General features: G+C 41.6%; 1 pseudogene; it reads left to right on the top strand.

Moving 5' to 3' along the window:
* The first annotated feature begins 3115 nt into the window (after nt 1–3115).
* Nucleotides 3116–9508, top strand: LOC129479254 (cell division cycle protein 20 homolog; annotated as a pseudogene).
* The last annotated feature ends 921 nt before the right edge of the window (nt 9509–10429 follow it).

Here is a 10429-nt window from a genome sequence, read left to right as displayed (position 1 = left end):
TAAAACACCCCTAAAACCCTCCCCAAATCCAAAGGCTCAATTTAATTCTATGATTTCAAAATATTGCCCACATCAAAAAGACTTTCTTGATCACCCTACCTTCTGATAGTCTAGTTATCCATCTTCCAAATTCCTGGAGCAATGGTTCAGAGAGAACACATTAACCCCTGAACAGAATGTTTACTCAGCAGACAGTGGTATCTCAGTTCAGGTAACTAAAATAACTCTTGTCTGACATACAGCATAAGGATGTTCTTCTACAGGCCTGAGGGAATTTCTTGCAGAGCAATAAAGTACACTGGGATATTGCTAACCAAACATTATCACCACTGCAGAAACCAGGAAACGTGGAAACTTCACATATTGACTGATTTAAGTCCCAAAAGGCTTACTAAGAATGAAGTACTCACTTGACAAGGGACTGTGAGGTGGCAAAGTGTTCATAGGTGTTTATGTTGGGATTGAGTCATGTTTCATCACAGGAGAAGAATCTAGGGCTTGACCAAGCTTAGAATCAAGATTGGGTGCTGGTGCATTTGTACAGAAAACATAATGAACCCTACACCTTACTGTGTCCTATGCCAGTAAAGGCACACAGATGACCATTGTTCTAGAAATTTGAAAGATAAAGAACTAGACTATGAGAAAGCAGGGTGATCAAGAAAGTCTTCACAATGTGAGTGGAAATATCTTGAAATTATCAAACTAGTTGGAACCTTTGGGTTGTTTTGTTTTGTTTGTTAATTTGTTAATTTGTTAGGGGTATATGAAAAGTTTTGTTACATGCATATAAGGCATAGTGATCAAGTCAGGGTGTTTAGGATGTCTACCACCCAAGTACAATAGATTTTTGTTAAATATAGTCACCCTATTCTGCTATTAAACATTGAATTTATTTCTTCTATCTTATTCTATGTTTGTACCTTTTAATCCACTTCTCTTCATCTTACCCCTGCCCCCACTCACTCTTTCCAGTCCCTGTTGTCTATCTTTCCACGCTCTACCTCCATGTTGGATGGAAACTTTGTTAACTGAATATTTGAGTTTCCTTAGAAATACTTAAGAAAATAGTCCATATCACACTGTTGTGAGCATTTATGATTTTTTTTCTCAGATGAAAAACCCAGATGATCTGGGTTCTTTCCCATCAATCTCTAATAGATAACATTCCTAGGCCCTCTGGCACTAGCACTGCTCCCTAACACAAAGATTGAGTCTCTCATGTTTGTATTCTCAGAGCCTAACCTACTGCCTTGCAGAAAGACTGCAAATATCATCCTTTTTCTACACAGATTAAAGATTTTGGGCTTGATTTCTTGGTCAGAGAGAGCTATTGAAGGTTCGTGAGCAGGCAAAGGCCACATAACTCTGTGTCATTGGCTCAAGCTGACCAAGTCATACATCATGTGACCTGCACCCAACTATAGGGAGCTGCTGCGTTTGTTTCATTCCTTCTTCATGGCAAAAGTCCTAGGTAGAGCCCAACGTGCTGCCATGGGCTGTGGGAGGGACTGTGATGAATATGGCTAACTTCAAGGAATTCAGGAGTTAGTGGAGGAGATTTACAAGTCAAAACATGCAATAATGACTTATTTTCATTGAATTTACCTGAATGCTCTGTTAAGTTATGGAGACCTGTCTCCTGTGATTCATTAGATAGAAGCACTAAGGATAATAAGACTCTCAAAATACTGTTCTCATTGATATCGAATCTGCCTTGATGAACTGCAGCAATTGAGAAAGATCCCTTTGCCCAGCCTTTACCAATCTCCCTGCCCTTGAATTAGCAGGACTTGAATCACAGCAGAACTGGAAATAAAGTCAATACTATACATATAAAAGAAAGTGTTAGTCAATTACTTTCTCTATGATAGTCTAGTAATTTAATTGTACTTTCAGGTCAGAAAAGTAAGATAAAACAATTCTAAGGAAATCATAATTATGTTGTCTAAGTTGTGTACTGTGTGTCCAAGTATTTATTACACTGTGTATATGATGATAGATAACATTTTTAGAATGCTTTCTCTGTCCCAAGGATTGTGCAATATGTTTAGTGTATACTGTTATCCTTCAGTATCCATGGGCAATTGGTTCCAGGACCACTTCCTCACTCCCCCACCCTCCACACACCTCCAAGTTACCAAAATCTGCTGAAGCTCCAGTCCCTGATCTAAAATGAATAAATTTGGGTATAACCTATGCATATCCTCCTGTATGTTTTAAATAATTTCTAGATTACTTATAATACCCAATACTTATAATACCCAATGTAAATGCAATATAATTAATTGTTATACTATATTGGTATTTTATTTATATTATTTCCTCTTGTTGTACTGTTATTTTTTTCCAAATATTTTCCATCCCCAGACAGTTTAATTCTTGGATGCAGAATCCACAGATATGTTGGGCTGACCTTATCGTCCCACTAAAGACTTGTAACAATCCCAAGAGGTAGGCCTAGTCATGATCTTAATTTTATAGAGAAGAAAATTAAAGCTTAAAGTAACTACAGGATCAGGCAGTGTGAACAGGGTAGAGCCAGGATTCAAACGACGGAAGTCATGCTCTACCACTGAAGGCTGCACTGGGCTGGTTGTGCAGCTGCCACATATGAACCTCAGATATAGCTACTGTCTGCCAGAAATCCCACCAGTGTTTCCAGCCATATTATTTGAAGGTAAGGTAGAGCACCTCTGTAGTAGCGTTGCTGAAAGAAAAAATACTGACATTAATAGAAAGACAATTTTTCTTATCACATATAGCTATAAGCACTGTGGAAAATTATGTCTATTCTGTCAGTAAGTAGATAGAAACCTGACCAATAATGGCATATATGCCTATATCTCCATAAATTAAGTATTATTTAACATCTCCTAAATTTATCACAATGCTTCAACAATTTAAAAGAGATACCATTTTAAAGATAGCATTAAAAAACCCAACAATTTCTCACTCCCTATATATGTACATTTGCATATATACACACATAGAAATACGTATATACATGTACACACATACCACATACATATATATTTATACACATATGTGTGTGTGTGTGTGTGGGATTTTTCAATTCACACCTGGAAAGTGAAAGTAGTGCTCCCATTTAGCTATTCCATGTCTGTGCGCAGTAGGTTCCTGATGGAAGAGAGTCTCAGTTTAGAAGGGGACTCCTCCATGAACCTTCCTTCCCCAACTCCCAGAACAAAATCAATCCCCTCTCTGTACAGATTGCTTTTATCTCTAAAATAGATCTATGTCCTTTCATGCTGTCTTGTATGAGAGTACACTGTACATGCATCCCTCTCCCTTTCTCGAGTTAAATAAGGTCCAGGAAACTTTGTCTGGAATTCCCAAGGCTGCTTGAGGATGGGAGCTTCTCAGTAGACATGTCAATACGTGTCTGAATATTTCTTTCTAAGTGAACTCTCTTCTGGTAAATGAGAATGAATTTTGGCCCAGTATTGATTTCCCTTTTAGATGACACATTTCTTTTGTTAACACATTTCCATCTTTGGAGAATGAGAGATAAGTGTGAAAATGGGTACATTTACTGTCTCTATTTACTGAAAATTTTAATTTATTTTCAGGCAAGTAGGTTCAGTATATGACTTTTCCTGGGGGTGAGAGGCTAAAGGAGTGGGAGGGATGGCATTTTCGGTTGACAGAAATAGAGGTCAATCAGTCTGGTGCCCACATGCTTTGTGAATGCTGGCAGCCAACCGGAGTTCAGGTCTCAATTAAGCAGATTAGGCCAAAGAAAGCACAAATGCAAACCCAGGCAAATTAACCCAAATTGCAGCTATTCCAGCGTTCCTATACACTGGATTTCTGAATATAAACTGACCCCCAAGATATTAAGAAAGAGACTGAGGAGAGCAAACCCTCTGGCCAGCTCCAAATCCATCTGCTTGAATTACAGAGATGCAGGCCCCCATCTGAGGCTTTCCCCTTCATACCAAGCAGGAGGGTATTTGGGGCTGTGTGTGTGTTTGTGTGCATGTGAACTCATAGATGAGGGCATATGTGTACACTGCACACTCAGCATGTCAAAGGCAGCACTTGTTCTGCAGGCCTCATAAGAATAACCACATCACACAATGGTTTCTTTCTAAATAAACAGAAGAGGAGAATTGGCTGATAAGGCACTTGTAGGATATACTAGGCCAAATTCAATCAGCGGCTCCTGAATGTAGACAAGTGGCCTTCTATGCTAGGGAGCTTGGGAGAAGATACCATCTCTCCTGTCCACAGGCCCCATAATTGCATCTCATTCCTGACTCCTGCAAAATAATGACACTCTCCCCCCATGGTTTGCAGAACACATGGGGAGGAAATAGTAGATCTGAGCTAACTGGCCCAGAAATTCTAACCAGATGATGGAAAAATGTTTTGTCAAAGTAAGAGTTCTTTGAATTTTTAAGAGCTTTGCATAATCTAATAAACAGCCTTTTCAAGAAAGTATCCAAAATGAGGCCAGCAAGACTATCCACCATTATTTCAATATCATCTTGCCAATTCTTTCATTTTGACGGATACAGACAGGAATCCCAAATAAAACATTCCTTCTTAGTCCTCCCCTGCTTCTTTTTTGGCAAGAGTATAGAAGACTTTTCCCCCTTAAGCAAAGCAGTAAATGACACAATGAAAGAAAAAAAAAAATGCCTCGCAGAACTGCATTGTATTTTCCACTTTATTAAATAAGCAAAAAAAAAAAAAAAACTGGAAAAAAAGTAATTTTGAAAAGTCTGTTAAGCTCCCGTTTGTTTGTGGAGGTGTTGGCTAGTTGTCTAGATCCTTGAGTAACTGACCTTTTTAGTTTGTTTTTGTGTCGTTTGTTTTCAGCTTTTGTCCACAACAGGCAGTCACTTCAGACCAGGAAGTCTCTAAAAGCACCGAGACTCTTCGGAGGTTAATGCTTTCGGCCAAGATCATGGATGAGGAGGACACAGGGCTTTACCTTCAGCACTTCTCTTGGTACCTCACTATCAAGAGGATGATGGCCCATAGGAGCAAAGGCACCAGTTTTCATGCACTGCCCAGTTTACCCATTTTGGCAAATCCTTCCTCTTGGCCTCCTGACTATGACACCACCCAGATGTCCATATTTTCTGCCAGGAAAAGCCTGCTGGGGACAAAGCTTCTTACTTCGTATTTATCTTCTCTCCATTTCAGAAAATGTCCCGTCTTACATTGCAACTTGTTGAAAGCAGGAAAGTGATTTTATAGTAAGACTAATTTACATTAAAGTGAAAATGACATATTATTTTGAGGGGTACCACTTCAAGTAATTTGTTTATATTTTAATAATATATTGAGAGTCTCGGTGGCTCAGGCCTGTTGTCCTGGCACATAAGGAGGCAAAGCTAGGTGTTCGAGACCAGCCTGGACAATATAGGAAGCCCTCATCTATATAACAACAGCAACAAAGCATATGATAGAGACATTCATTTCATTGAGCATTACATTTTTTGAGCATTATATATTCTGTGTCCTGTGTCTCCATCGAAATTTTAGATTCAAAATATATTATTATATAATGTTAACCCCAAAAGAAAAATATTTATTGGTAATAATCTAAGGACTATGATATGTAAAGAAGACCTCTCCAAATGCTCAAATCATATCATACTGGGAATTGATTATTCAAATAGCTCTCTCTATATACCTATATCTAAACCAGGACCAAAGACTGAACAGGCACTGAAGATATCTTTGTTTTTGTTTTTGTTTTAGAAACAGGGTCTCTCTTTGTTGCCCAGACTAGCCTCGAACTCCTGGGCTCAAATGATCCTCCCCACTCAGGCTCCCAAAGTGCTGGGATTACAGGTGTGAGCCACTGCACCCGGACTGAAGGTATCTTTGTAGGGTGCTTCTTTTGCATGGGAGATGGAACATACAGACCCAATACAGATGGGATTGTTCTATAGAGTAAAACGAACAAGTGCATAATTAATTCCCATGTAAGCCATTCTCTGTTTGGTCAAAAGTTTGCCAAAAGTTTCTACCATTTGATCCTCTACCTCTGAAGTGAATACAGAAGTGGTACAATAAGGCAGCTATTAGCAGAGGAAGGGGCCTTTGTGGGACTCTTGTAGCTCATGTGGATATGGAACTGCAGAAGAGAGAGGCTGAGGTTGACGTAAAATAAGACCCTGAAACCCAAAGGCAATCAATGAGATAGCATTGGTTAGAGTTCAAAACCTCGGAGATCCATATGGCTTTCTTGGTGGAAAATTCATTTATCTTGACCTAAGGCAGAAAGTGAGAAGGAGGCAGTAGCCACCAAGACAGAAGAAAACTTAAACATCTGAAGAGGGAAATTCAATAGGCTCCAGGTGCCTTCTCTGTAAACATTTCAGAAAAACTCCCAGAAGTTTGATAGAGCTCATGCCTGTCAATGAAACTGTAAAACCCAGTCAAGTTGCCATCCTGGTTGGACTCTAATAGGGAAGAAAGAGAAAGGATTAGAGCCAGAGAGAAGGAAGGCTGCTTCCAAAAATAAATTTCAGGAATATCCTAGGGTAAAAGGATGGACATCTCCTCTGGGGACTGAAGATGGGGAGCAAATAGCACAGAAAAGAAAGGTTTATAAGGTTTAGGAGCAGAATAATTTGATTTGGAATTCTTGTTCCTGTTTCAAAGAGCCACTTCTGATGCTGTCTGTTGCTGTTGCGCAAACTCTGTTTTCCTGCAAAGCCACTGAGGCATCTTCACATGCCATGATGTCTGTACTCTTTAACTCCCGAGATAATTATTCTCAAAGGAAGAAGTCACCGATGGAAATCCCTGTAGCTCTATTGGATGGCAAATAAATTGCATTTATTCCTTCTGGAAGAATTGTTTTAAAGCAGAATTACGTAAAGGGACTCTATAAAGAACAAATATAGGTTAAAACTTGAATTTTTCTGAATATTCTAGAAAGATGATGGGCTGTCAGTATGCTGCAAATGTCCCGTCTCTTCCTAGGACCTATGAAATCTCTCTCTCTCTCAAGCCATCTGGTGTTTGCATTATACTTTCATGTGTTTTTTTCACTCACAACATCAGGTCTTCACCCGCACTCTTTCATGCCAGAAATTTCATCCCAGTGATGTTTGGCCCACCCCTTCCTCTCTTTCCTTCACATATTTCTTGAAGTATCAAGATGTTCCTGAATATGAAAAGCCTTTTTCTTCCTGTCCTTTTTCTTATACAGAGCCTCTAAGTATGAAATCAACCATCATACATAAACAGTGTACATATTTTATTTGTTTGTTCATTCATGGGTATTAGTTGCTGTTTGTGTGAATGGTTTAGATGTTCTCTGTAGAATTATTCTCTTCTATTTTGTTAACAATGCCCACTTTCAATTGTAATATATTGCAAGGTAGAAAATATATTCTTTAACCAGGATTTTTAAAAAATAGGTATATAGGAATGCTCCCTGAGAGAGAGAGAGAAAATACTGGTGCTCATGCATTTATGTATATATACAAAAATGTACTCATATACACACATAGAAATGTACATGAATGAATAAACATATATATACATGTATATGTGAATATACACATGTGTCTATCATATCATCCATTGTTTTATATTTTTGTGTATATTTCAAAACATATTCAAGATTTTTATACCGTGGTACCTAAATATAATTTATTTATGTTCAAAACAGTGTCTACACCATCATGAATAAGCTGTGGCTGAAAACCATTTGATAATGAAGCAATAGAGCTGACAAAGATATTCAGTCATTGCCTGTTTTTTGTTTTGTTTTGTTTGATGCTTTGAAAATTGCTGTCTAGGGTCGGAATTGCAACTTGCTCCGGAGAGCACAGGCTCAGTAGGCACCAACTGCAAGGACCCCTCCCCCTGCGGGTGCTCCCATGGCACAATTCACGTTCGAGAGTGACCTGCACTCGCTTCTTCAGCTGGATGCACCCATCCCCAGTGCAACCCCTATGCGCTGGCAGCGCAAAGCCAAGGAAGCCGCAGGCCCGGCCCCCCACCCATGCGGGCCGCCAACCGATCCCACAGAGCCGGCAGGACTCCGGGCCAAACTCCTGGCAAATCCAGTTCCAAGGTTCAGACCACTCCTAGCAAACCTGGTGGTGACCGCTATATCCCCCATCGCAGTGCTGCCCAGATGGAGGTGGCCAGCTTCCTCCTGAGCAAGGAGAACCAGCCTGAAAACAGCCAGACGCCCACCAAGAAGGAACATCAGAAAGCCTGGGCTTTGAATCTGAACGGTTTTGATGTAGAGGAAGCCAAGATCCTTCGGCTCAGTGGAAAACCACAAAATGCGCCAGAGGTTACCAGAACAGACTGAAAGTACTCTACAGCCAAAAGGCCACTCCTGGCTCCAGCCGGAAGACCTGCCGTTACGTTCCTTCCCTGCCAGACCATATCCTGGATGCCCCTGAAATCCGAAATGACTACTACCTGAACCTTGTGGACTGGAGCTCTGGGAATGTACTGGCCATGGCACTGGACAACAGTGTGTACCTGTGGAGTGCAAGCTCTGGTGACATCCTGCAGCTTTTGCAAATGGAGCAGCCTGGGGAATATGTATCCTCTGTGGCCTGGATCAAAGAGGGCAACTACTTGGCTGTGGGCATCAGCAGTGCTGAGGTGCAGCTATGGGATGTGCAGCAGCAGAAATGGCTTTGAAATATGACCAGTCACTCTGCCCGAGTGGGCTCCCTAAGCTGGAACAGCTATATCCTGTCCAATGGTTCACATTCTGGCCACAGCCACCACCGTGATGTTCAGGTAGCAGAACACCATGTGGCCACACTGAGTGGCCACAGCCAGGAAGTGTGTGGGCTGTGCTGGGCCCCAGATGGATGACATTTGGCCAGTGGTGGCAATCATAACTTGGTCAATGTGTGGCCTAGTGCTCTTGGAGAGGGTGGCTGGGTTCCTCTGCAGACATTCACCCAGCATCAAGGGGCTGTCAAGGCCGTAGCATGGTGTCCCTGGCAGTCCAATGTCCTGGCAACAGGAGGGTGCAGCAGTCATTGACACATTCGCATCTAGAACGTGTGCTCTGGTGCTCGTCTGAGTGCCATGGATGCCCTTTCCCAGGTGTGCGCCATCCTCTGGTCTCCCCACTACAAGGAGCTCATCTCAGGCCATGGCTTTGCACAGAACCAGCTGGTTATTTGGAAGTACCCAACCATGGCCAAGGTGGCTGAACTCAAAGGTCACACATCCCAGGTCCGGAGTCTGACCATGAGACCAGATGGGGCCACAGTGGCATCCGCAACAGCAGATGAGACCCTGAGGCTATGGCACTGTTTTGAGTTGGACCCTGCGTGGCGGCGGGAGCGGGAGAAGGCCAGTGCAGCCAAAAGCAGCCTCATCCACCAAGGCATCCGCTGAAGACCAACCCATCACCTCAGTTGTTTTTTATTTTTCTAATAAAGTCATGTCTCTCTTCAAAAAAAAAAACTACTGTCTAATTATAGAATTATATTCAATCCTGTTTTAATAAATAAGAGACAATTTACAATAACTCACTTGCAGCAATGTGCTTTGAATAATTTCGGAGAAGATGGAGGACAGAAGAGATTGGTTGACACCAAAGTGTGATTAAAAAAATAGGAGTCAGTGGTATTTATGAGATGAATAAATAAAGCACGCGCCCACCCCCGTTAACCCACTGCATGGTCAAGTTCTTAGGGAAGTGATGAGGCAACCTCTCCAACATTCCCATTATAGAGCTCCACTAACATTCTGCTTGGTGATGACAAGGTTGCATTTAGATTGGTCGATAGTTGATATTGAGCCCAAAACTAGGGTTGAAGTTGCTCCAGGGAGAGGCTGGATCGAGGCACAATGTACGGCTAACGTCAACCTCCTCCTGACTTGACCACCCCAGCAGAAGGGCCTTGACACAAACCCAGTGTATCTCCTGAGTGGGCAAATACAAGGAGCGATCCAGGCTGTAGTTGCATGGCCTGAGCAGCAATGCGAGGAGGACCTTCCTTTTGCCTTCGAGCCTCCTCTTCCAGAGAAACTTCTACCAGTGACCTGGCAGTGAGACTTGTGTTTCACGTAGTGGTGAATGTTTTAGACCTCCAGACTCTTGTTCTACTGAAGACCCTACCTCCAGGGTCCTGCATTGAACTGGCCTTGCTGCAGACTTCCTGAGTTTGTCAGCAGTAAAGGCAACAGTTCCCAGAATGGAGCATTCTAGCCAATGGTTAAAAGTCCTGGTATTTTCTCCACAAAGTGATGATAAGAAAGGGGGTTGACCCCTCAGTCATATCAAAAATGTTTGGAGGTCACTGGGTAGACATGAAAGACAACCTGTTGAAAATTTAGATGGAGGTCTGGAGTCATCATACAAGCAGAGGAAAAAGACGGAAAAGAAATAATGTCAGAATGTTAATGATATGGTGATGTTAGAGGTGATTTTAGTTTTTTTCTTTGT

The sequence above is a fragment of the Symphalangus syndactylus genome, chromosome 3 (assembly GCF_028878055.3).
Source record: "Symphalangus syndactylus isolate Jambi chromosome 3, NHGRI_mSymSyn1-v2.1_pri, whole genome shotgun sequence".
In the NCBI taxonomy this organism is placed as follows: domain Eukaryota; kingdom Metazoa; phylum Chordata; class Mammalia; order Primates; family Hylobatidae; genus Symphalangus; species Symphalangus syndactylus.
The sequence above is the reverse complement of the archived record's forward strand: the minus strand, read 5'-3'. Positions and strand labels throughout refer to the sequence as shown.